The sequence below is a fragment of the Lissotriton vulgaris genome, unplaced genomic scaffold (genome assembly GCF_964263255.1).
Source record: "Lissotriton vulgaris unplaced genomic scaffold, aLisVul1.2 SCAFFOLD_1717, whole genome shotgun sequence".
Classification (NCBI taxonomy): domain Eukaryota; kingdom Metazoa; phylum Chordata; class Amphibia; order Caudata; family Salamandridae; genus Lissotriton; species Lissotriton vulgaris.
This window is the reverse complement of record NW_028250036.1, coordinates 364,196-387,411: the sequence shown is the minus strand read 5'-3', so window position 1 is coordinate 387,411 and position 23,216 is coordinate 364,196. Positions and strand designations below refer to the sequence as shown.

Below are 23,216 nucleotides of genomic sequence, written 5' to 3'. Positions count from 1 at the left end.
TGATTAAATGTTAAATTCCATTTTGCACTGACGTAATGGCAGTAACTGAGGGCGTTAGAACGGGCACAGTACTATTGTGGATCACCAGTCGCAGAACATCAGTTCCTTTTAACCTTCTTATACATTGAGCAAAGTTTGTAGTTCTGATGACAGGGATTCACATTAGATATAGCTCCCCAGTGTTCACTTAATCAGTTTTTATATTTAACAGTTCTACATATACTCCTGCACAACAGATAATGCTAAGCCAATTTACATAGAGTCATCACAGAACAGTACACAATAAAAAGGAAACATTTATTTGAGATGGTCATGGACACAATGAAGTGGTGTATCTTTAAGGGTATTGCAAAAGAGAGGCGAGTGGTTTCAGGTGTTATATCCAGAGGCAGATAGTTTTGAAGTTTTCACTGGTTAAAAACGGTTGTTGAGCAAGAGTGATTTTTAATCTCAGTGCTTTTTTCTGTCGGATGTGTCGGCTTCAAAGTCTTCTTTCAGCATCTTTTCTATGAGGGTGCAATAACTTTCTGTTATGCACCGTGTGCTTCCTCTCTGGAATTAGATAGGCTTTAGATTAACATTTATTCTGTCATGCTGAGGCAATTCGTCTTTCTGATAATATTTCAGATGAGCATGCTGAAGTGGTCTTTCAACATTATTTCTGATGCTGTGTGCACGGATATGGCTTTGCTCTGGGTTAATGAAATGCAAAATTAGAGACTTCACTTACAGGTATAGCACTTTTCTCAGCTCCCAGGTCAGCGCAACACCTAGATTTTAGAAATTCTTCAAACTTAAAATGCTGGATGTCCTTCCGTTTTTTCAAAATAATCCTCCTTATGGCACTGACATTTGGTTGCCTAGCGCTAAACCTTGCGTTCTTTGCACGTAATTTCAATCACCTGTAGATTTAAAATTAAACAGTTAATAGAAGTAAATTTCCAAAAATATAAGTTACAAGTCAAATGAATGCAGAATTGTAGAATTTTGATAAATGTTAGCTGTTTTTCTGACACAGCAGAGCGAAGAATTGTAAACTGAGAGCACTTGGATGTAAGAGTGAGAATTTGTAAAATTTTCAACATTTAATAGACTCGACTAACTTACATGTACCCTGTGGAGTTGTAACGCAGTATCCCAGAGTCATATGGACTGGCACAAAACTTCTATTTATAAAAAAAATACTATTCATTCATTTGTAATGTAGATTTCTGGGTTGGGAATGTCCCCTCCATTGACAACGGGTGTTTTTCCCCTGTCGAAGTTCCCAACTGCATGTATCTGTTATGCTGACTTTTGATTTTTGGCCTCGGCTTCACGATAATCTAGTGTGTGATGCGAGCCCTATGCCTAGATCTATCCCTCAACTAACTCAAGCGCAAAGAAATTAAAGTGTACTTTCATGTGTTAATTTTATTCCAGCTGATTATCAGTTGTTCGGTTTTTCTGACACGGTTTTTCCAGACGGAAACATTTGACGGAAAAGCTGCATAAGACTTTGTCTGCAGCAGTAGCAGCCAAAACTTGTGCTGTCTTTTTTTCTAACTGGGGGAACACACAATGCTTCGCCCTGTTAGAAACAGATTCCCCTTCCCTCCCCTACTCTTGCCACCCCCCAAACCAACGACATGAATATATCTACCACCTGCTGGAAACAGGTGGTAAATATTAGCGAGAAAACCCCTATGAAATGGAAAAATGCGTGTGATTTGAAGACCAGAAAAATTTGCTCCTCATGGCAGTTCCCCATTCAATGGCGTCCACCTTACACCTGTACGTTACTGGGGAAATCTATCACAAAATAAAGGAAACCATTATGTGAGAATTTTCTGCCGCCCCAGTACTGTGCAACTTGTAACAAGGGACTATGAGAGGTCTTGGACCGGGCCTGTGACCTGGAGGGTCACACCAAGTGTGCCCTTATTTAAGGCAGAGGACTGTCATGGGTTTAACAGCTAGAGCGGTGGTGGCGATGCACCCTGTTGTAAGGATCAATAGCCTGATGAGATCTTTGCATCAGGATCACTGGAGTGGGGTCCTACTGACGCACCCATTTAATGCTCTGTTTCTATGTCCCTGTCCAGGCTTTGCGCTAACATCTCAAGTGCGTGTTAACCATGTTGGTGTGTGTAGCCTGTGAGGGGCATACACAGTATGTGAGATTGTGCCAGAGTAAACTGCATCTCCTTTCTGCCAGTTGTGTATACAAGTGGGACCATATAGCCCTCTTGTATGCTCCAGTTCAAAGTCCTCTGTTACCAAGGAATAAAGTGCTCTACAAAGTACCCAGGTGCCTGCTGTGCCACCAGGGATGGTGTCAGCCTGACTGTCTATCCAAGTTGAAGGGACATCACAAGCAGGCTGAATTGATTGCTGGTACCGGTCCTGAAGAGCCTAGAAGCCTGCCTGCCTGCCTGTCAGGTGAGAGAAGGGATTTTGACTATCCAACAGGAGGACAAGGCTGTCCTGGAAGAAGCAAGGTCCAGCACATCCCTAGCAGCTGTATGGGGACGGAGGAAGCCTACTACTGGAAATCCATGCAGCAGGACCAGGGAGTCAGACGGTCCCCCCAGGCTCTCCCAACAGTTCAATAGAGAAAATAATACTCTATGACAACGTCCTTGTCGATGCCCAGTCCGGTGATGAATGTGTGCTGCCAACCAGCCCATGCAGAGCTGCACATGCCAAATTCTTAACTAACCCAAGAGTGGCTGAATCTACGGACTTCCTGAGAGACCGTGTGGGGCTGTATCTGCCCAATTCCTGAGCGGTCCATGCCAGAAGCCCATGAGGGACTACAACTACCCAAGTGTCGAACACCCTGTCTGAGGTTACGCCTGGGGTTCAGCCGGCCACAATGTGGGCTCAATTGCAGATGGTGGGGCCCCCAGAGGGCCTTCACTCACCAACAGGCCAGGTGTGACCGCAAAACTTTAGGACTGCTGATCTTCACAGTAAACTGTAAAGAAAAGGCAAAGAGGGTGCCCTACTGAACGCTGCCATGCACCCAGGACGTAAGAGCTCCCCCAAAAGCCTGCTAGTGGGCCAGAGCTCTCTCAAGCGCGCGGGCGTGCCCTGCGAGTGCTGGACAGCTGGAAAGGGACCCTGACAGGACTGACTCATGTTGTGAAGGGGTAAGACACTTAAGACTGAGAGCACTTGTGTATGAGGGTGAATGAACTGCACTTTTCTCCCGCTCTGACCCTGGTCAGAAGCGAGAGTCTCCTTTTTAATTTGTGATTGTTTTTAAACATTGTGTGAAAATACTTCCTACCTGCATTTAATTCTGTGGTGTGAAATACTTCCTTCTTACACTTCACTCTGTTGGGGGCACTCTGAGCTGGTTGATAGCCTCTGCGGGAACTTCCGCTCTAGGTTAGAGGAATTTGAGTTAGCGCTCTAGTTTTGCGTGCTAACGTGCACTCATGCATGCATTATCAGCGTTAAATCTTGCCGATTACGCCTTCACACAGCGGACGCGCGCAGTGGGTGTGCCAGCGGCAGCCCATCTGCACCCGTCCGCGCCAGGACGTGGCCAAGGGCCAGAACCTCTGCTCGGCCCTCTTCAGACAAGTATGGCTATGATAGGGATCAGCTGTTTAGAGTTAACGTTGAGAGCAGGAGTGAGTGCGTGCATAGTCTGTCTTTAGAGGAGAAGAATATATGTTGCCCTCTGTGTAACTATAATTTTAAACCTCTTCAGGCTGCTCCCCCATTGACAATTGGTAAGGGTAAAGTAAAACCTATTTCCCTTATTCTACTTAGCTGTCGCTCCCTCCAAAAACATTCTATTCAAATTCACCTTCTTGAGGAGAGGAGTTCTGATGTACTCTTTCTCACGGAAACATGAACGAATAAGGATTCTTATGCGGATATAGTGTAAGCTCTCCCCCCAAACTGCGCAATTTTTAGGCAAGATCGTGGCATTGGTGGGGGGGGCTGCTATTATTTGTAAAGACATCTATAGATGTAGAGCCACCAACTGCCACATATCTGATTGCGAAAGCCTTTCGTTTGGCATAAGTTACTCTCCAACCTGTACTTTTTCAGAGATTCTTATATTTCGCCCACCAGGAGCACTGAGTAATTTCTTTGAAGACCTCCCAGAGGTAGCTACCAGTGGGGTGAGTCTGTCGTCCAATTTTTCTATCTTGGGTGATTTGAATTCGCACTTTGAGGATCTCGATTTCTCCCCCGTGAATTACCTTATTGAATGCTTAGAAACATTTCAATTCAAGCAAATAGTGACTGGCCCTACTCATAATCAGGGACATTTGCTTGATCCCTTATTGACAAATCTCACAGACATCGCTTGGGTTGAGTCTATTGAGATTCCTTGGTCTGATCACTTCCTTTTAGCTTTTATCTGGACCCCCCAAGAGTCCTTACAACCGTCGGTTAGAACTAAACAATTCGGCCGTATATGGACTAAACTTCCAGTGGAAAGATGGGCAACCAGTCTTATGGAGTCCACTCCCATTCCTCATTCTGACCCAACTTGGACGAATGAGAATTTTAACAATTGGCTGGAGTCTTCGCGTGACATAATTCTCCCAAAGAAAGAGCTTTGTCACCGTATAGGCCCAAATAAGAAAGCTTGGTATACTGATACTCTGGGACAGCTTAAGAAATCTTGTAAACAACTCGAAAGGACATGGAGGAAGGACTTTACAGCAATAAGTAAGGGCAAATATAGAGAGGCAATTAAGGTCTATAAAAAGAAAATAAAAGCTGCCCAAGCCAGCTATTATCACGGAAAAATAATCTCAGCATCTAATTCCCCTCGGGAAATTTTAAAATTATAAAATCTCTTCTTTCCCCCCCTAGTTTCCCTGTTGATGGCGATAATGCTTTAAAGCGTTGTGAGGAGTTAGCTAACTTTTTTTCCATTAAAGTTCACAACATCTATTCTAGTTTTCACCAAAGGATCCTAGATACAAATATTTAACTGCTTCCACAACAGGCTATGCTGGCAGAGTTCCCTCTACTTTCCCTGCCTGTACTGCAGGATCTTTTGAAGTGTCTGAAATCAGGATCTCCTGCAGGCCCTGCCCCACCGGCCACTCTGAATTTGGTCTCAGAGATAGTGTGCCCAATTATGCAGGATGTAATGAATACCTCGCTTTTAACAGGCCAGGTGCCCTGTCTTTGAAAACAGGCTAGAGTCAGGGCCCTATTAAAAAAGAGCAATTTGGATCCGAAGGACTAGGCCAACTATCGCCCCATTTCTTTACTGCCAATAATTAGTAAACTAACAGAAAAATATGTGAATTCCGTATTGGCAGCTCATCTTGAGGAAAATGACTAACTCCACCCGACTCAGACCGGATTCAGGCTTCATCGGGGCATGGAGACGGCCCTCCTTGCTGTGGTGGAAGAATCCAGAAAGATCATGGATGACGGAGGCTGCGCTGCTATTATTTTATTAGATCTCAGCACAGCCTTCGACACCGTGAACCTTCATATTTTGATCCAAAGACTCAAGGAGGTGGGAGTCACAGGCACTGCCTTAAAATGGCTACAGTCCTTCTTGACAGATAGATCTTTTGCCGTCTTTAAAGAAGGAGCCCTCTTGCAGCAAAGACCTTTGCAGTTCCCCAGGGGTCGTCACTGAGCCCTACCATGTTTAACATCTATATGAGGCCTTTGGCGGGGGTGGTACTCCCCTGGGGAATACACATTGTGACCTATGCTGATGACACCCAATTGGTGGTGTCTCTTAGTCAGCAAGATAAATCTGAGCCGGGCTTAGCTGCCCGCCTTGCTAAGGTATCTGAATGGATGGACCTGTCCTTTCTCAAGTTAAATGGGGCCAAGACAGAAATCATGATCCTGGGCCATGCATCCCCCAACAATTTAGATCTTATGTGGCCCAGTTGCCTTGGTTCTCTGCCGGCTCCAAAGAAACAAATGAAGAGTTTGGGTGTCTGGTTGTATTGCAACTTGAACCTCTCTTCGCCCGCATTTAAAGTGGCGGGGACCTGTTATGGTCTTCTTACGTGGATACCTAAGATCCTTTCCTTGCTCCCATTTGATGCCAGGCGGTTGTTGGTTCAGGCCCTCATCATGTCTCGGCTGGACTCCGCGAACGCAGTCTATTTTGGTGGGCCACAGGTAGCTATTAAGAGATTACAGATTGCCCAGATTGCGCGGCCCGTCTTTTGTTGAACATCCCTAAACGTAATTCTGTTAAGTGGGCGCTTGGTTGGCTGCACTGGCTCCCTGTTCAAGAAAGAATCAGGTTTAAGGTCATGTGCATTGTCCACAAGTCCATCTCTGGTAATGGTCCCTCCTTGATTCAGTCCATGGTACAACCTTATTGCACCAAGAGGACCTTAAGGTCTAGTAATAAGCAACTGCTTGCAGTCCCTAGGATCAAACGGGTCGGTCTGGAGGCCGGCTGTTTTCTTATAATGCAGCCAATTCTTGGAACCAGCTCCCAGATTTCATCTGCCTTGAATCTGACCATCTTAGATTAAGGAAGCAGCTGAAGACCTTCCTCGTTCCGTGATCAGTGGTGATTGAATGGTGTCACGGGAAGTGCTGGGATGCCCTGGGGTAGCCATGCGCTATACTAGTGTGTATTCATTCATTCATATGTACTATAGTCATGCCAATCCTAAATGCCCCTGGATGGGATGAGGGATCAGAACCAGAAGAAAAATAAATGATACTAGGGAGGGCAGGGATAGACATGAGTGAGCGCAGCACCCGATAACTTAGAAGGCAGAGGTATTGACCTGCTTTTGATTAATGTAGTATTGGGTGCAACTGAGTGAGTGAAGTACATTTTCTTGACAGGATAAGCAGTGTGCTGGTCATTCATTCTATTGAGTCTGTAGGTTTACTGCTGAGCTCTGAGTTCAAGCAGCCAACATTACCAAGCTGAGAATTCTGGGACTACTCGCCCTCGCTACCTTGAGAGTCAAGTACAAAAAGGGTTTACTCTGCCCAGTTGCACAGCCATTCTAGGACAGGTCTCGGGACATTAAAGGAAAATGATGTCAACCCAGAGGGCCCTGTCTACACCGTGGACCCTTACCTAGATTGAACACAAAGGTGAATCAACACAGCCCTCTGCAGCATGTACAGCAGCTACTATTAAGGAGCCAAGTTTGAGTAGTATCACGCTTTCACGTAAAACACTATTCAGATTGAGCACATATTGACAGTACTGTGCGCAGTATTAGCTGACCCTGCTGTCACTTGCACGACTGGAGACATGTACAGCGTCTGAATACAGTTTCAGAGTCCTGGTGTGAACATTGACAAAACCGCTTCCCACTGTGATATATATTTAAATTAATAGGCATTCCTACAGTTTCCATTGTACCATCCCAGCAGGTGGTGCGCACAGCACTTAACAGGTCGGTGGGAGCAGCCCTGACGTTCGAAAGCGGCAGTGGGGAGGCGCCCTCGGTCCTTAAATGCACAGCAAATGTAACGAGATTAGAATATGATTTGTATCCCTTTTTACTGAAACGGAACTCCGAGCGAGTGAAAACATCAAGCACTCGTAAGAGTGGTCATAGACAAAGGAAAAAGCAGTCCCTATTGCAGATGCCAAAATGGGACAAGTGGAAGACTACAATTAATGGGGCGGTGCCCCATGGGAGGATACAACACATGAAAAAGAGGGACAAATAGAACAGATTAACCACTTGTAAGCAAGGATTTTTAGAGAACACTGAAAGAAACAAATGAAAAGCAATGGGTGGGCTGTAAGTCCACAAAGTATACACAACATGTCTCGAAAGACAGCACAAGCGCTGCCTAGCCTCGATCTTAAAATAGAGTGGAGCTAATAAAGAAACAGCCCAAGCAGGAAGCAGGACTGGTTAGGATGTTACTGACCAAATTAACAGGGGAAAAGAGAGGATTAAAAGATGTGACCTACCATATGGGATTGACCAATCAAAAAGTGATTTAGATCTGCAGTTGACATTTTCAGTAAACAGAAACAGTTGGGCTGATAACCTGCACAAGCTAGGGCGAAAACAGAAACATCTGTAGGTTCCTGTACTTGCAGCAAATTAAGATGGCCTTCCCCAGACCACGATAATAGTCTATATTTATTCTATTGACCTCCCTACAAATGAAACAAAAAAATCTTGCTACCAACATAAATGCACTAAGCACTCACTTTCTAGCTGCTGCCAATGCCAAGAACCCATACTTTTAAAATATCATCTGATCACTACAGTCTCACCCACATCCTTCATCCAACTTGATCTACCCACTCATCAAGCACACCACACAATCTGCCACTGCCATTCCGTCATACTTTCCTCTAAGATCACCACTATTGGGAACACCCTGATACCTCACTTACTGCCTCTCTTCTCCTTTTTATCTATTTATTGCTCTCTCTCCCTTCACTGCTTTTTTCACCTGGTGAACTCCGCATTTCTCAAATCAGCTAATCCATCAAGCACACCATCTGACCCCTTCATGGTCACGAATATTATACACCTTTGGATATATTTCTCTGCTGAAACTCTATTAAATCTCACTTGCCTTCTGTATCTGCTTCCAGCACTCAACACTTTAGTTCACCAACACTTAGACTGGACAGTGAACAAACTAGTCTACCATAGGCTCCAACCTCAGAAAGTGTACCAGATGTTTTAAACAGAAGTAAAATAATATTGTGTGCAAACTTCTCTGTCCAAAGGCACCACCCTTATCCCTCAGGGTCAATCATATATGTAAACTTATGTTAAAGTTGCACCACATTCCAATTTATGTTCAATCAACTCAATTTGTATCCAGTCCGTTTTAACAAGGTGATTGAAATGTCTTCTTTATTGCTTTATTTTCCTTCTTTTTAAATAGGCCACAGCCAACGCGTTTCGTTCTGCAAACAAGAACTTCTTCAGGGTATTTGTAAATTCCAAAATGTCATTAGATAGATGATGATTTAAGTGTCACTCCTTGGTTTATCTTGTAGCAATATGCTCCTTGCATGTTGACCTTATCGTCTTCATGCACAGGTCAAGGTTGATTGCCGGGTATGATGATGTGATATAATAGTCACTCAAAATTCTCCAAGGCATATATGAGTCAAACCCAGCACATGTCGTACCTTGCGAGGGGGTCTATACGCCCAACTCGACTTCTCAGCGTTTTGCAATTCCCGCCCGTGATTCGGCTGGTCAACAAGTGGAAGAGATGCAAGGTGACAAATGTCTTCCCCCGTCGGGGTGAAGGCAAGAATTAATCGGTTCTGATGACTGAAAAAAGGAAAACAGAACAATTGATATTTGGAACCAATGCACGTTTCCCAACCGCATCTTTTCCATAGCAGCTAAAACATAAAAGAGGAGGCGTGGCGGTATAAGTGGAGAATTCAAACAATGCGCTGCGACAATCATGGATTTCCCCTCTTTAAGCTGAAAAATGAACTCAAATATTAGGGCTCATCATAAAAGTGCGCGTTTTTCATGTTGGCACAGGGGGCTAAGTAGAGCAGGGTATTCTGCTAGCAGGCAAATAATCCCATATAATGTGGGTCTTAGAAACCAAATGAGGCAGGGATTTCATAGAATTCCATGTAGGGCGTCACAGTTCAATGTAGAGCGTCACGGTTGGAAATGGGTTCACTGCCTAGGGCTCGTCACTAAAGTGCACGTCCCGCATATTGGCACAGCAGGCTAAAGTAAGCTGACCAGTCTGCTAGCAAGCAGGTAAAACAAGAAAGTCATGAAGTTCTATGACGCGTAATCAATAGGAATGAGGCAGTAATACAGCCAGGCCAAAAATGATCAATAAAAAATAAAAATAAAAATAATAAACACAGTGAACTGGCAAGGAATTTATTTGGAAAATCTAAAGGGGCACGAAGCGGAAAAATGGGAGGCAGGATTACAGGAACATGGCCCCTACATAAAAAACAGAATAGTAATAGCACATATCTATGCCTGTGTGGGTGGAGCCCCACTCCACAGGCACTAAGTCATTCAGGTAATGGCATTCTCTGAGGGGAGATTTTTATTGAGTTCATTCCAAAACTTTGTAGGTTTGCTTAATGATCTGCACATCCATTTATAATAATTTGTCTAAATTATTCGATTTAACAAAGTTTCTTTGGGGTGCTCCTATGGTGTTACACTACCCACCCACCAGGGTATGTCTTCACTAGGACCCGAGGGCCTAGAACAATATTGAACCAAAATACACCAGATCATTATATCCATCATCCAACAGAGGAGTCAAAAAAATATAAAATGGAGATTCTTCCACAAAGTATATTTCAATTGGCCATTGATCAAGTGTTCTTTCAGTTGAAAATTAGACAAAGTCTTGAATCAGGTCCTTCTGTTAACTTTATTTTCACTTCTCAAAACATGGAGAGCAACAACAGCCGACGCACGTTTCACCCCCCTGGGCTTTTTCAATGATCTAATTTGATAAAATCTTGTCCGAATGTTCATAACACTCCTTTTGAAAAGTTAGCCTCCTTAATAGTTATTTCCGAACAGTTATCGGATGAAGTGCCTCACCAACAGGCAGTGATGTCAACCACTTTCGAAATAATGGGCCCTTTCTATACGCTGCCTCATATAGACGCTTCGTTCTCTTTTTGTTTTATTATTTACTCGGACCTTGCTAAGTCCATTCTGCGTCTTGCCACATATACTGCTACTTGTAACAAGTAGCGGTAAATGCGGCAAGACGCAGAATGGACTTAGCAAGGTCTGAATAAATATGGTCCAGCGAAGGTCAGACTCAGTGTGCTGGGCCTCAATCCAGTGGTTCACCAGGGGTGCAGCTCGTTTGCCTAACCTTTTATTGGATTTGTGTTCACCCATACAGAGTCTGCATTCCCTGCCCGTGTCTCCAATATAATCTATGTCGCTGGGACTAGAAGATGACGACTTAGATGCAGCATGCTGCTAGTGAGAGAGGTGGCTATACGGGCCGATTTCAAACTCATTCAGCTAAAATTACCTCACAGGGCATACATTACAAGGACCCGGCTGTACTGTATCAGGCGAATTGACAATGACCCATGCCATAGAGGGTTCCGGCAGAACAGTACCCTACTCTACATGCTCTGGAACTGCCCCAGGCTTCAGGGTTTCTGGAGGGTGGAGGGTGGCCGGATTTCAGAGGTACTAAAATTCACCCTGGAATTCACACCACAGATGGTGACTTTGGGAATTTGGAAGGGAAGATACAATAGATTGCTACAGGCTTTTGGTCTGCAATGATGCACTGATGGTAGCCTGCCGAGATGTGATCGGATACTGTGGGCAGGACAGGATTCAGTCTTTGAATGCCCAGGAAGTGAAACTAAATTGGTACATGATGCCTGAAATCTGGAGTCTCGGTCCCGGCGATGCCTGAGCAAGTTTGAAAAGGTGTAGGGCCCCTGGCGAACAACAGAAACCACAGATCTCTGAGCCCAGAGGAGACGACAGTGCGACTCCCAGTGGGAGGCCTGGGAGAGCAAGCTGAGGTCTACCAAGGTATATTTGGGTCTAAAGAGCCGCAGATTGTCAGTTTGTGGGATTTACTTTATATCATTATTAATCCATTATTGTCATTTCCGTCAGGTATGCAGTGGATGCTTGTTTGTTGGGACCTGTACGTGCGGAGAATTCCAAAAAGAAAGGTTTAATTTATTCATTTATTTTTAATGATGAGCGTCTTTTGCTTAGAAAGACCTCACGGCGCTGCAGCACACCAGACAAGCATATCAATAGAGTCTTAACAAAGTGACTGAAATAAAGCAACCAGAACAACACAAAGTGAAGGAGTGCAAACGGGAGCTGCTTCTGGGACACTGCTTGTCGACCAGTGAATGAGTGAATTTACTGACATTAGTTCCTCTTCAACACTACAAAGCCCAACAATAGTATTGGGAGAATGGGATTAATGCCCCGCTGATTTTTGCACATGTTTAGAATGAGAATACAATGCAAAGCGCAGAGTTTCAGAAAGTACAAAGGAAGGAATTACAGTCTATATAAGAGCTGAGAGGGCACTGTAAGTTACAACCGTTACAACCGGTCACTGACAAAGCAAACCGATCTTACATGGGCTATACCTATTGTCCAGTTCGGGGCTCGGATTATTCCTCTGCCAACCCACGCCTCCATCTGAATAAAAATAAAAAAGATAAACAAAGGCATTGATCGAGACCATCCTGCGTCCCGCTCCTGAGGCAACAAACATGCTGAGATACTAGACAACTGACTCATGAACCTCAACATTTCAGCAACACTGATCACATGGTCATCACTGGTGAGTAATCTCAATCAATATCTCCTCTCAGTGGCACCAATATGGGCTACCCCACCTGAACTGGTCACCTCAGGTAACCATTGGACTGTTTCAGCTTTTACCCCGGTTGGGGTGGGAACTGTTTACATTCCGGGACAGATACTTCATTGTTCTTTGAGGTATTGGGGTAGGACTTGGACTTTGAGATTCGAAAGTGCCCGCAATGTATTATCTCCTCTTGGTGTACGTGCCACTCACCTCGTAATCTTACTTGCTGCACACCATAACAATACATCTAAACAATTCAAATCCAATGGGGGAAATTAAAGTGGCCACTTGGAATGTTAAAGACCTTCTTGACAAGATTAAACACGGAGCTGTCCTTAGCCATGCGCAAAGCTTAGGGGTGGACGTCTTGCTATTACAGGAAACACACTTGATGGGGACCAAGGTCCCATGCCTGGCCCGCTTTGACTTCATACACGTCTTTCACTCTGGCTTCTTGAAGGGCTTCAGAGGTTTGGCTATCATGATTCACCGCAGACTATCATTTACACATACTCGTACATGGGCTTGATCAGCGGAGAGTCTATAGTAGTGGGTAGGGTTTAAGCTCCCCTCTCTCAGTCACATATTTACTGAACGCATTATTGATACCTGGGGATCATTACCCGATGTCCTTGCATTGCTAGGGGGAGACTAGAATGATGTCATTCACCCTGATCGGATAGATGCCGTCCCACAGCTACACAATATACACAGAGAGTCTCGTTTGGGGCCAATGGCAGAGGCTCTGGCATGGTCCAAAACGTGGAGGACTCTTCATTCAGCAGTTAGGAGTTACAATTAGGGGTTATATGTATTTCTCTACCATCCATGGGTCGTTTTCTAGCCTGGATCACATTTTTATCACTAGGGAACACACTCATCGCTTGGTCATTTTGGATATCCCACCCAGAGGCCTATCAGATCACACCCCCGTACAGCTGCAGTTAGGGATAGGTCCCAGTCGGGTACTGTTTCATTGGCGATTGTTGCCCTGGCACCTAAACAACCCTTTGCTGTAGGACGAAGAGCTAATGTGGCACTGATGCTAGCTGGTTGGGGCTCTCTAGGTACTGCGGTGAGTTTCTGGTACACCACAATTCACTAATGTCCTGGGTCTCTGTGCACAGTTCTGTGTAGGAACAGAATCCCTGCAACAATCAATCACTCTACACATGAAATCCTACCCGAATCTCAGATAGAGGACTTCTTTCGAGATATACCTCCCAGGGCACTAATCGCCGTTGTGCGAGACTCCCTAGAAATTCTTATATCACTAGAGGAAATAACCTTAGCTGACTCAGAAATAGCATTGGGTAAATCACCAGGACCCAGCCCATCACTGCTGACCTTTGATCGGCAACTAACCATGCCGCACCGCCTGCCTTTCCACAATGGGATTCTCTCATAGGCGCAATCACAGCCACATTCACTGGGCGCACTCCAACGATCTTCAACCCGGTCACATTAATTGCTATCAATAATCTATTTGATACATCGGCTTCTAACCCACTACAAGATGGCGCCCACGATCCTCAGACCATCACTGTCGATCATTGATCAGCAATTTACTATTTCATATGAACCACCTGTCACCAATTAGCGCCGGATGGAGGATTTATGAACCAAAAAACAACCTCCAAGTCCTCCCTCCCGAGCCACATGAGAAGGGGTAGGTCGTTGGTGAAGTTCTCCAATAGAAGATGTGAGTACCGGATCTTTGGCTTTCCACCATGTGAACAGAGGATATTATTCCTCCCCCTGGGCTCAATTACAAAATGTAAAGCTTTCTTCCGAACACCACAATAAAAATGTTAGCGTTGATCTCAGTGTTTCTCTCGAGGAGGTGATGACATCACCCTCGTTGGGCGAGTATTTTCCCGCTTTTGACCACAGTGTATTAAACTACCACCTATATGTTTTTATGTATTCACAAGGACATTGAACTCACGTGGGAGCAGAGTCAAATTCTTTTCCTGGTGTTAAATATCAAGCCGGCATGTCTCCAAGAGTCAAGCAGCACTGTGTTTGCATGTGTGACGTGTGCTGTCTTTGTGCCTCATCTTCTCTTTTGTAAATCGTCAGTAAGCAGCAGAGATGACCTAAGTAACAGGGGCCACTATTGTCTGGAGTTGCCTAGCAGGATAATAAGTCCCAGGGGGCCAATACTGACTGAAGCTGGATAGCATGATTACAAGTCCCAAGGGGCCCCTAATGACCCGAATTGGCTAGGATGATAACAGGTTGTAGGGGCCACTACTGACTGGAGCAGGCTCAAAGAATAACAGGTGAAGGGGGGTCGGGGTCTGAGTGACACCAGTGACCAGAGCTGGCTAGAAGCATTGACAACCTTTGGTTCTGATTAAATGCAGCATTTCAGGTCACAGGAGGCACTGCTGAATGCATCTGGCTAGCAGCAGTGGTGGCCACTGGGAAGAAGGAATTGAAACTGCGTAACTGCATATACTTGTTGCCTTAATTACGATAATTGTTTACAAATGAATGCCATAACATGCACTGATATACTGCATAACCAAATTACAATGATCTTATATCAATTTGATGTGTTTGTTCGCCTTAATATGGCTGCAAAGTTACATGATTCTGTTAGGGCCCAGAAACATTTTATTTAGTGCTGTACATCTGCACACTTTCCTGCATCTTGAAGGAAACTGAATATTGGCAATCAGAAGTAAATAATGAATTCTACAGCTTGTCTGTGTATCGTTTATCTGTTTCTCAAGGACTTCTCACATTCTTCTTGAGAAACAACCCTGCCTCATACTCATTAGTTTAGTTTCAGTAACTATTTCTATCACACGTTCATGTTTCATTGTCTTGTTTTAGGAGAAAAGTGTATAAAAATACATATTGTAGCATTAGTATTCTATACTTCAACTTGCTTTTGGGTGGATGCTCTCGTCCATTGAAATGAAAATTGTCACTTGTTAGTTTGCTTGGCCTTTTGCTATTTTTGCATTAAATGCATGATAGATTAGTTGCCCTTCTGATGTGTTTTGTTTTATTTGAACAAATGTACATAGCAGATAGTGGCAGGCTTTTAACAAAAATTACAATTTGATTTTATTCTTGGAATCACTCAATTTTCTCACAGACTTGGGAAGATTCTGGGTTCTTGCAGTTTGAGAGAGAGCACAGAAAAATGTTGTATCAGGATACCTGCCTCAGAGCACACTTCTTGAAGACAACTGCCGGGATATCATGTTGCTGCTACGCGGTCCTTACCTGTGTGAGTTATCAGGATCGATGCAGGGGGCTGACCCAAACTAGCCACACGCTGGAGATCAATGACAAACACTGAAGAATGAACAGAGCTTCCAAGTTGGTGACCATTACATAATCGACCTTGAAAATAAAAGAAACAACATGTTTTAGTATTCTGGTGACTCATGACCATAAAAACAAAAGGTTACAAATTCAATATTGTGTCAAATACTGAAAAAATTAAACTGGATATACTGAATCGGCTGTCGCCCCAGGGCATGCTAGGCATCTTCCATTACTATTGCTTATGGGACTTGTAGGTTTGCTTTTCTTATTAAAAGGGTGGTCTCTAGAGTCCCAGTGTTCTATTTCATTCCAGGAAACTTGGTGCGAATCGCCACCAGCATTAAACGGATTTAATCTGCTCTCCCTACTTGCTATTAAAAGCTCCAAATTCGGCCACAGCAAGGGAGGCCTAGCTACATACAGCTCTATAAAGAGCATTTATGCTATGGAGCCAATGATGCACAGCTTAGCACCTCTGCAAGTGCTCAGAATCAGGAGGAGCTCGAGAAAATTATAACGGAAGAGCATACCAACAACAGCCTGATCATTACGGGGACTTCAATTCCAATATGTTCAGGAGTACATCTGAAGATATTGATACGGAGGAGGACCCATTTGTACGGGACGCAGTAATACAAGATAATAACGCAGGCGGAATACAATACAATACAATACAATACAATACAATACCATTTGTAAAGCGCGCTACGTACCCGTGGGGGTCTCAAGGTGCTGAGGGGGGGCTGCTACTGATCGAAGAGCCAGGTCTTGAGGAGTCTCCTGAAGGCCGGCAGATCCTAGGTCTGTCGCAGGTGGGTAGGGAGAGTGTTCCAGGTCTTGGCAGCGAGGTAGGAGAAGAACCTGCCGCCTTCGGTGGATTTTTGGGTGCGAGGTACTGTGGCGAGGGCGAGGTAGGCAGAGCGGAGGTTGCGGGTGGAGGTGTGGAAGTTGAGTCGGTGGTTGAGGTATGCTGGTCCGGCGTTGTGGAGGGCCTTGTGTGCGTGGATGAGGAGTTTGAAGGTGATCCTCTTGAAGACAAACGAAAACAGCTCAGAGGCTTCTAGCGATTCGGGAGCAGGTGGGTTTCCGAGCATTAAACAGAAGTGTAGTAAGGCTTGTAGGTCCATTGTCGACAATTTCTAAATTAGCATGAGCTTCGCTGCCATGAACCTGCTTTTGCGCACGACAATGCAAAAATCTATTTCACAATACTTATTTGTGCCCCTTTTACACATGAGAACTGTCTGCTTTGCAAGTTCTATGCTGTGCTCTGAGGTTTAGTCTGCACATGATGTTCAAGGTTAAACAACAATGCCCCTTGTTATTCTTTTCTGATCTGTCCCTCGCACCTAGGCATAACAGGCTTCACACAGCTGTACCTCTGGAAATCGTGTACTTTAATATTGCAAACATAAGATGTTTTCACACACAGAGAGCGACACCTTTCCAAACAGTGTTTGTCCTGCGATGTGAACATTGAATCTAGGCCTTGAGGTATGGGGTCTGCTGAAAAAGCCCAGAGGTCTTCTGTTTTATAATAAACTATCTCTTGTCACAAGGAAGGTGGTTAAGTTGTTCACTCCTTTTCCATTGTTTTTATAACATGACATCCCGTTTGTATTCTATGCACCAGTCATGCTCTGCACGGTGCAGTGAACCAGTCACACTCTGCATGGTGCAGTGCACCAGTCACACTCTGCACGGTGCAGTGCACCTGTCACCCTCTGCACAGTGAAGTGCACCAATCGCACTCTGCACGGTGCAGTGCACCAGTCACACTCTGCACGGTGCAATGCACCAGTCACCCTCTGCACGGTGCAGTGCACCAGTCAAACTCTGCACGGTGCACCAGCCACACTGGACGGCGCAGTGCACCAGTCACACTCTGCACGGTGCAGTGCACCTGTCACCGTCTGTACGGTGCAGTGCACCAGTCACACTCTGCACAGTGCAGTGTTCCAGTCACACTCTGCACGGTGCAGTGCTCCTGTCACCCTCTGCACGGTGCACCAGTCACATTCTGCACACTGCAGTGCACCAGTCACACTCTGCACGGTGCACCTGTCACACTGCATGGTTCAGTGCACCAGTCACACTCTGCACGGTGCATTGCACTGGTCACCATCCATGCCTGTCAAGTATCTCGCATCAGGTGTGACACTCATGCATTTCAGTGCGGTGTTCCGCATCACCGCACTGAAATGCATTGTCACGCAATTAATGCCACTTGCCAGTGCGTGCCACCTGCGGAGCCTGTGAACCTGTGCGCCGGCTCTGCTGCTCCTAGATATGGTGTCAGCAGCTGCTTGCTGGACTCAGTAGTTCCTAAATAGTTAAAAATGGTCTGCTCGCAGCTCTGGAGTGGCTGAGAGTCTTACAATGCATCAATTAATCTGCCCGCCCTTTCGCGCCTCGCTCCAGGCTACATGATTAATTGCGGCGGCGCCGCACGGCTTTTACATACTGCTCTCGCAATTACCGATGGGGGGCCTGCTCTCTGCAGTGAGTGGTTGCTGCTACTGGCTCAGGTGGCACACCCTGGAGGATTATAATCCGGATGTGACCTTTAGTGAGCTCGGACTTCGGCGGGGACAAGGCATCCGAAGTTGCTTCGTTTATGAGGCAGGCTGACGTCCCGGCCGTGGAGGACGGGTCCACAGACTGAGGAAGAGATGTTTCTGGATAACCGAGGCACGGGGAGTCAGTCAGTGGAACCACCACGGGGCAATACTGGCTCTGCCTTCGTATGAACAGGTGGCATGGTGGGGTGCTCCAGACACCTCTGGGACCTTGTAGAACGTGCGGAGAGGTGCAGAGGACGACGATGCCAAGGCCGTGCAGCAGTATGAGCTGAGGGTGATAGCCGAATACCCTTGGGGCCTCGGAGACGGACAGGGCTGAGAGCACAAGAAAAACAACCACGACTGACCAGAAGTGCCCGCAAGTCCAGAACCCACTCTACCCCATGACGGAGAACTCGTATAGCACCTACGCCGTGATGCTGCTCTCATTGATCGTCTTCGCCGTGGGCATCATCAGCAACTTGTCCATGATGTGCATCGTGTGGCATAACTAGTCCGGGTACACTGCTGAGCGGACGGTCACGGACCGGGAAGAGACAGCAGTCTGAACTCGTCTAGTCCAAGTAAGTGTTACTTAAGTTACATCAGCCCAACGGGCAAAGTGCTGCGCGTCAGGAAGAGCCATGACTGACTTAGTACTGTACAGTCAGTTTATTATTGAACTTTTGTGTCAGTACAGCTGCAGAGCGGCACGAGTCTGTCTGATCATCAACAGAGAAAATAATTTCACAAACAATAGCATCTGGAGGCAGTTACGTGATTGCTGTTTAAACGCTGCCGCCCGGCCCTCCGCACCGAGCACGCTCCCTCCTCACTTACTCTACTTAGACACTTACACACAGTCACACAGCAGAGGTGCTTTCGACTCCCCCCCCCCCCCCTTGGACTCCCACTCGTAAATAACAATCGCATAACCTAACTTTGCCCATCTGTGACTTAAAGCATCAGGAAATCCCTCAGCCCACATGACCTATGTGCAAAAATCCCTTCCTTAGCATTTACTTCATGGCAATGTCATTTTTGATAAAGCCTCATGCCAGCCACAATTTCCTACCTTGACAATTGATAGGCAATTAATTATTACGTCGTTTGCAGAGTAAATAAGAGTCTGTGTTTTAGAATAGCGCGGTTGAATTGAAGCATCATTCTTTTCTGCACCAATAATAACACTCTCTGTGCAGCTGAGATTGAGATTGTATAATTGTACAGAGCGCACATTTGCAAAAGAGATTCAGAGTAACTGGCCCGTCTATATTTCTTGACGCATTGGCCTCTAAAGCTTCCTTTTTGTCTGCTTCCCAGTGTTGATCCACGAGTGAGGTCTTGTCAAGCTAAGCAAGTGTCTCTCAGCCCCATCAAACTTCCTTCTCAGGTGTCTTCTTTGTTGCCATAGGTTTAAAAATGTAGTTATATTACAAAGAGGTTGTATGTTAGTGACCTTTCATTTTAGTCGTTACCCATTATTTTCAAAATATGTTTAGAGCTTCCCATTGTTCAAAATATAGACATTTCTGATATTTATTTCTTCCAATGCACTTCATTCGATGATTTTTCTAAATGCAGAAAGTGCCATTAGTGTCACACATTTGGCAGCTGTAAATGTAAATGTATTTGAGCTTATATAGCGCACAGCTACCCATAAAGGGTTTCCCAGCGCTTGCTTAGGGAACCCATCCTGGTATTTCCCTGTGAGATTAAGCAAGCTATTGCCCAGAGTCGCAGAGTGTGAACCCGTGAGATGAGAAGGCACTGGAGCGAGAATTATCGAGTCCGTGGAATTTTTTGAGCCCAAGACCCGCCGAGGCGGGGAATTGAACCCTGGTCCAGGGCCGATCTCAGTTTCCGGGTCGGCCGCCTCTAACCCCTGAGCCACACTTCTCCGCTGAATGGAACTCCTATTCATAAGTACATTGAAACCATTGAAATGTTATAGTTCAGACTGCAGGCATCAGAAATGAAGAGGCTGAACACTGTGCGAGGCCTCAGCAGAAAGGAATGTGCGCCATTGTATACATAAGAACAACCTAATCCAAGAACACGGGCGCATCTCATCACTGCGCATGCGCATCGCCGCGCGTCATCAGTGCGCATGTGCGGAGCGAAGACACTACTTCCTGTCGCAGATTGATCTTGTCCGGGCCGGGGTGCAAGGAAGGGCTCGTGCGACCCAAAGTGGTTGAATTGGTTTCCAGTCCGAGCTGAGAGGCCCCCCCCCGCGGAGCTGGGAGGCCCTCTGGAGCTGGGCGGCCTCTGTACTACAGCAAACCAGACCCTGCTGCAGCCCCAGCGGGGACAGCTGCCATCCTGGGGCCAGGAGGTTAGTACAAGAATGATCCTGTCCAGAGAGCAGCAGCGGGCATCTGTTGGAGGTATATTCTTCGTTCTTTGTCTAATGACATTATCACCAGAATTGAGTTATCTTCTGTCTTCATAAGTGGCCCTGCTTTAAAATAGTAACTGCTGCTGCAGCCATCAAGAATGTGAACACATTTTGGGTCCGTAAAGGAAATGAATCTTGGTGAAAGCTTCTGTCAAAAACGTCCTTACTTTGCGCTGGAGGGCAATGGGGTATGACCAGGGCCGGTTACAAGAAGAAGTTATGAAAACGGAAAATGCAAGAAAAAAAAAACAATTGAGCTTTCTTTAATAATTTACAAAGTGTCAAACATAAACCACTGACATTTTACTCATAAATACCCTGAAAGCCTATACATGTCACACATGGGCAAACTGAAAACCTGTCCACTCTGCCCAAACCATCCAGAAACTAGAGCACCCACCCCGAACTTAAACAACTTACTGAAACTACAGAAAACGAGTTAATTGGCTGCGGAGATCCAGTTTCTCTGTGCGGGGAGAGACACGCAGCAGACTAATCACAGGGCTCTCCCTCACGCAGTTAAATAACATCCTGCTCCGACCCACTGCCATCACCTGTCAACCTGGTGTAGTCAATACCAATTTTGCATAATCTGCATGGTGGGGGTGAGATTATGTCTCGTTAGTGTCCTTACATTTCTGGTGCTTTTAAGCAATTTTAAGATACAATTAGAGCTTTTCGTTGCTCAGTGGATAGTAATTTATAATATTTGTTTGTTTCCTTCATCTTCATTGCTTGATTTTGCTCGCGAGAAAGTGTCACTCATAGTCTTTGAAATGTCACTCATTATTACACTAAAATTATAAAAATGTCACACATCACAACCTATGAGCTATGCTGCTTAATACACAGTAGGGGAAATTACCTGGGCTGGTCTTTAAATTCCCTTAGACCCTCCAACCCCGGCTTTGTTTTTGTCGCTTAATACACAATGGCACAATCTTACAGTTTCATGTGCTTCGCTATTCTCAGCGCATGCGCAGTCATAGCCACGTGTAACATACTGTGTGTCCTGCGCATGCGCAGCTACAGCTCATCAGAGTTGTTGTCCTGGCGGCGCCTCCAGAGCACGAGTCCCTCGGTGTGTCCCCTCCCCTCCGCCAGGCTCCACTGCCCCTCCCCTCAGGGCCGCTCCTCCATCGCGGCAACTCGCAGGCCGAATGCACAAAATAGTTAAGGTATGACATGGCCTCGAGGCAGCGGTCAAGAGCATTAAAGTATGAGAACTGAAAGGCGGCAGGGCCTGTGGATGTGGGGACGGGGCCTGTGGGGGGTGGGGCCTGTTGGTAGGGGCGCGGTCTGTGTATACTGGGGTGGAGTCTGAGTCAGTGGGCGGGGTCAGTGGATATGAGGGCGGGGTCAAAACAATAAACCTGCCCAGCCTGGGGGCATTGAATGGTTATTTCCAGAGTGCGCATGAATGCTCCTCCTCTGCCAGGGGCGGGTCCGGGCGGCAGCACCGCGGCACCATTCTTACCACCCACTACAGGTTACCTGTAGTACCTGTACCTGTTTGTCTTTGATGTTTTTGTCTGCTGACCGCTGTCAGGGGCCTCTGTTGGTTGCTGTCTTAATTCACAGAGTTTTCCTTGGGTTGGGCACAAATGTCTGATCCAAGGGGTGTAACGAGCCAGATCACATGGTGGTACTGTCTGCAAACTGGGATGTATCTGTGAACAAGCTAAGGTTAGGTGCTGCACAGATGAGGAGAAGAGTTCCCCGTGGGTCAGTTCAGTGGCTCAGGAGAGTGTAGATAGAGGTATCCAACAGAGTTCAAAGGGGCACAGAACTGATGAGTGCTTCTGAAGTAGAGGGCCACTGTCCACGTTCTATCGCCTAAGCAGGAAAGTCTATCAAGGTATTGATTAAACTCCCCTGTTGTTAGGCTAGAGGGGGTTGTGTTAGACCTGGTCCTTTTTGCAGGGTCATCCCCACACTTTATGCCTTCCTCCTACTACTTTTTGATAAATTTGTTTTGTTGGCCTTGGGACTCTGTGCACTTTACCATTGCTAATCCGTGCTAAAGTGTGTGTGTTCTCTTCTTAAATAATGGTCACATATACTTCTGCCTATTTAGCATATTTAATCTACTTGTAAGGCCCTAGTTAGGTAGGCCTACATGTGCCCATGGCATGTAAACTAAATGCCACTAGTGGGCTGAAGCACTGCTTGTGCCACCCAATTAAGTAGCGCTTCGAACATGTCTCAAGCCTGCCACTGCACGAGACATCACTGGCAGGATACGAGGGAGGGCCTGAATATGCTCTGTAGTGTCTCAACACAAAGAACGTAACAACCGCTGATATGGATGATATCAGTCCCAGGATGCATCACGACTTGTAGGATAATACCCAATTGCCTTTAATACAGCGTTACTTCACGCTTTTAGAGGGAAAGTGTTGTTTATGGGATAATTTACATGGCTGACATATAAGGTGTTTAATATTGCTCGTGGTAATGAGTTTATAGCATACTAATGGCAATTCTTTCGATTAACATTTTTTAGAACAGAACCCCTGACGAAGGACCGGTACGGCCCGAAATGCATTGGGTCAAACTTTTCATCATTGTTAAAGGAACTGGGAATTTCGACATGCTGTATTAAAGGCAATTGGGCATTATGCACACATTTGAAAATTGGAATTACCTCGTTCTACAACCTCATTTTTCAAACACTAAAATTATGGAAC

The 23,216-nt window shown here is 45.7% G+C and overlaps 1 long non-coding RNA gene across 1 annotated transcript; it reads right to left on the bottom strand.

The window, feature by feature from the left end:
• Positions 1-278: 278 nt before the first annotated feature.
• On the bottom strand, positions 279-19,547 carry LOC147663413 (uncharacterized). The gene is made up of 3 exons (XR_015305319.1): positions 19,201-19,547; positions 15,520-15,639; positions 279-902 (listed from the first exon to the last, which is right to left on the bottom strand). It is a non-coding gene; the product is annotated as an uncharacterized LOC147663413 (long non-coding RNA).
• Positions 19,548-23,216: the final 3,669 nt, after the last annotated feature.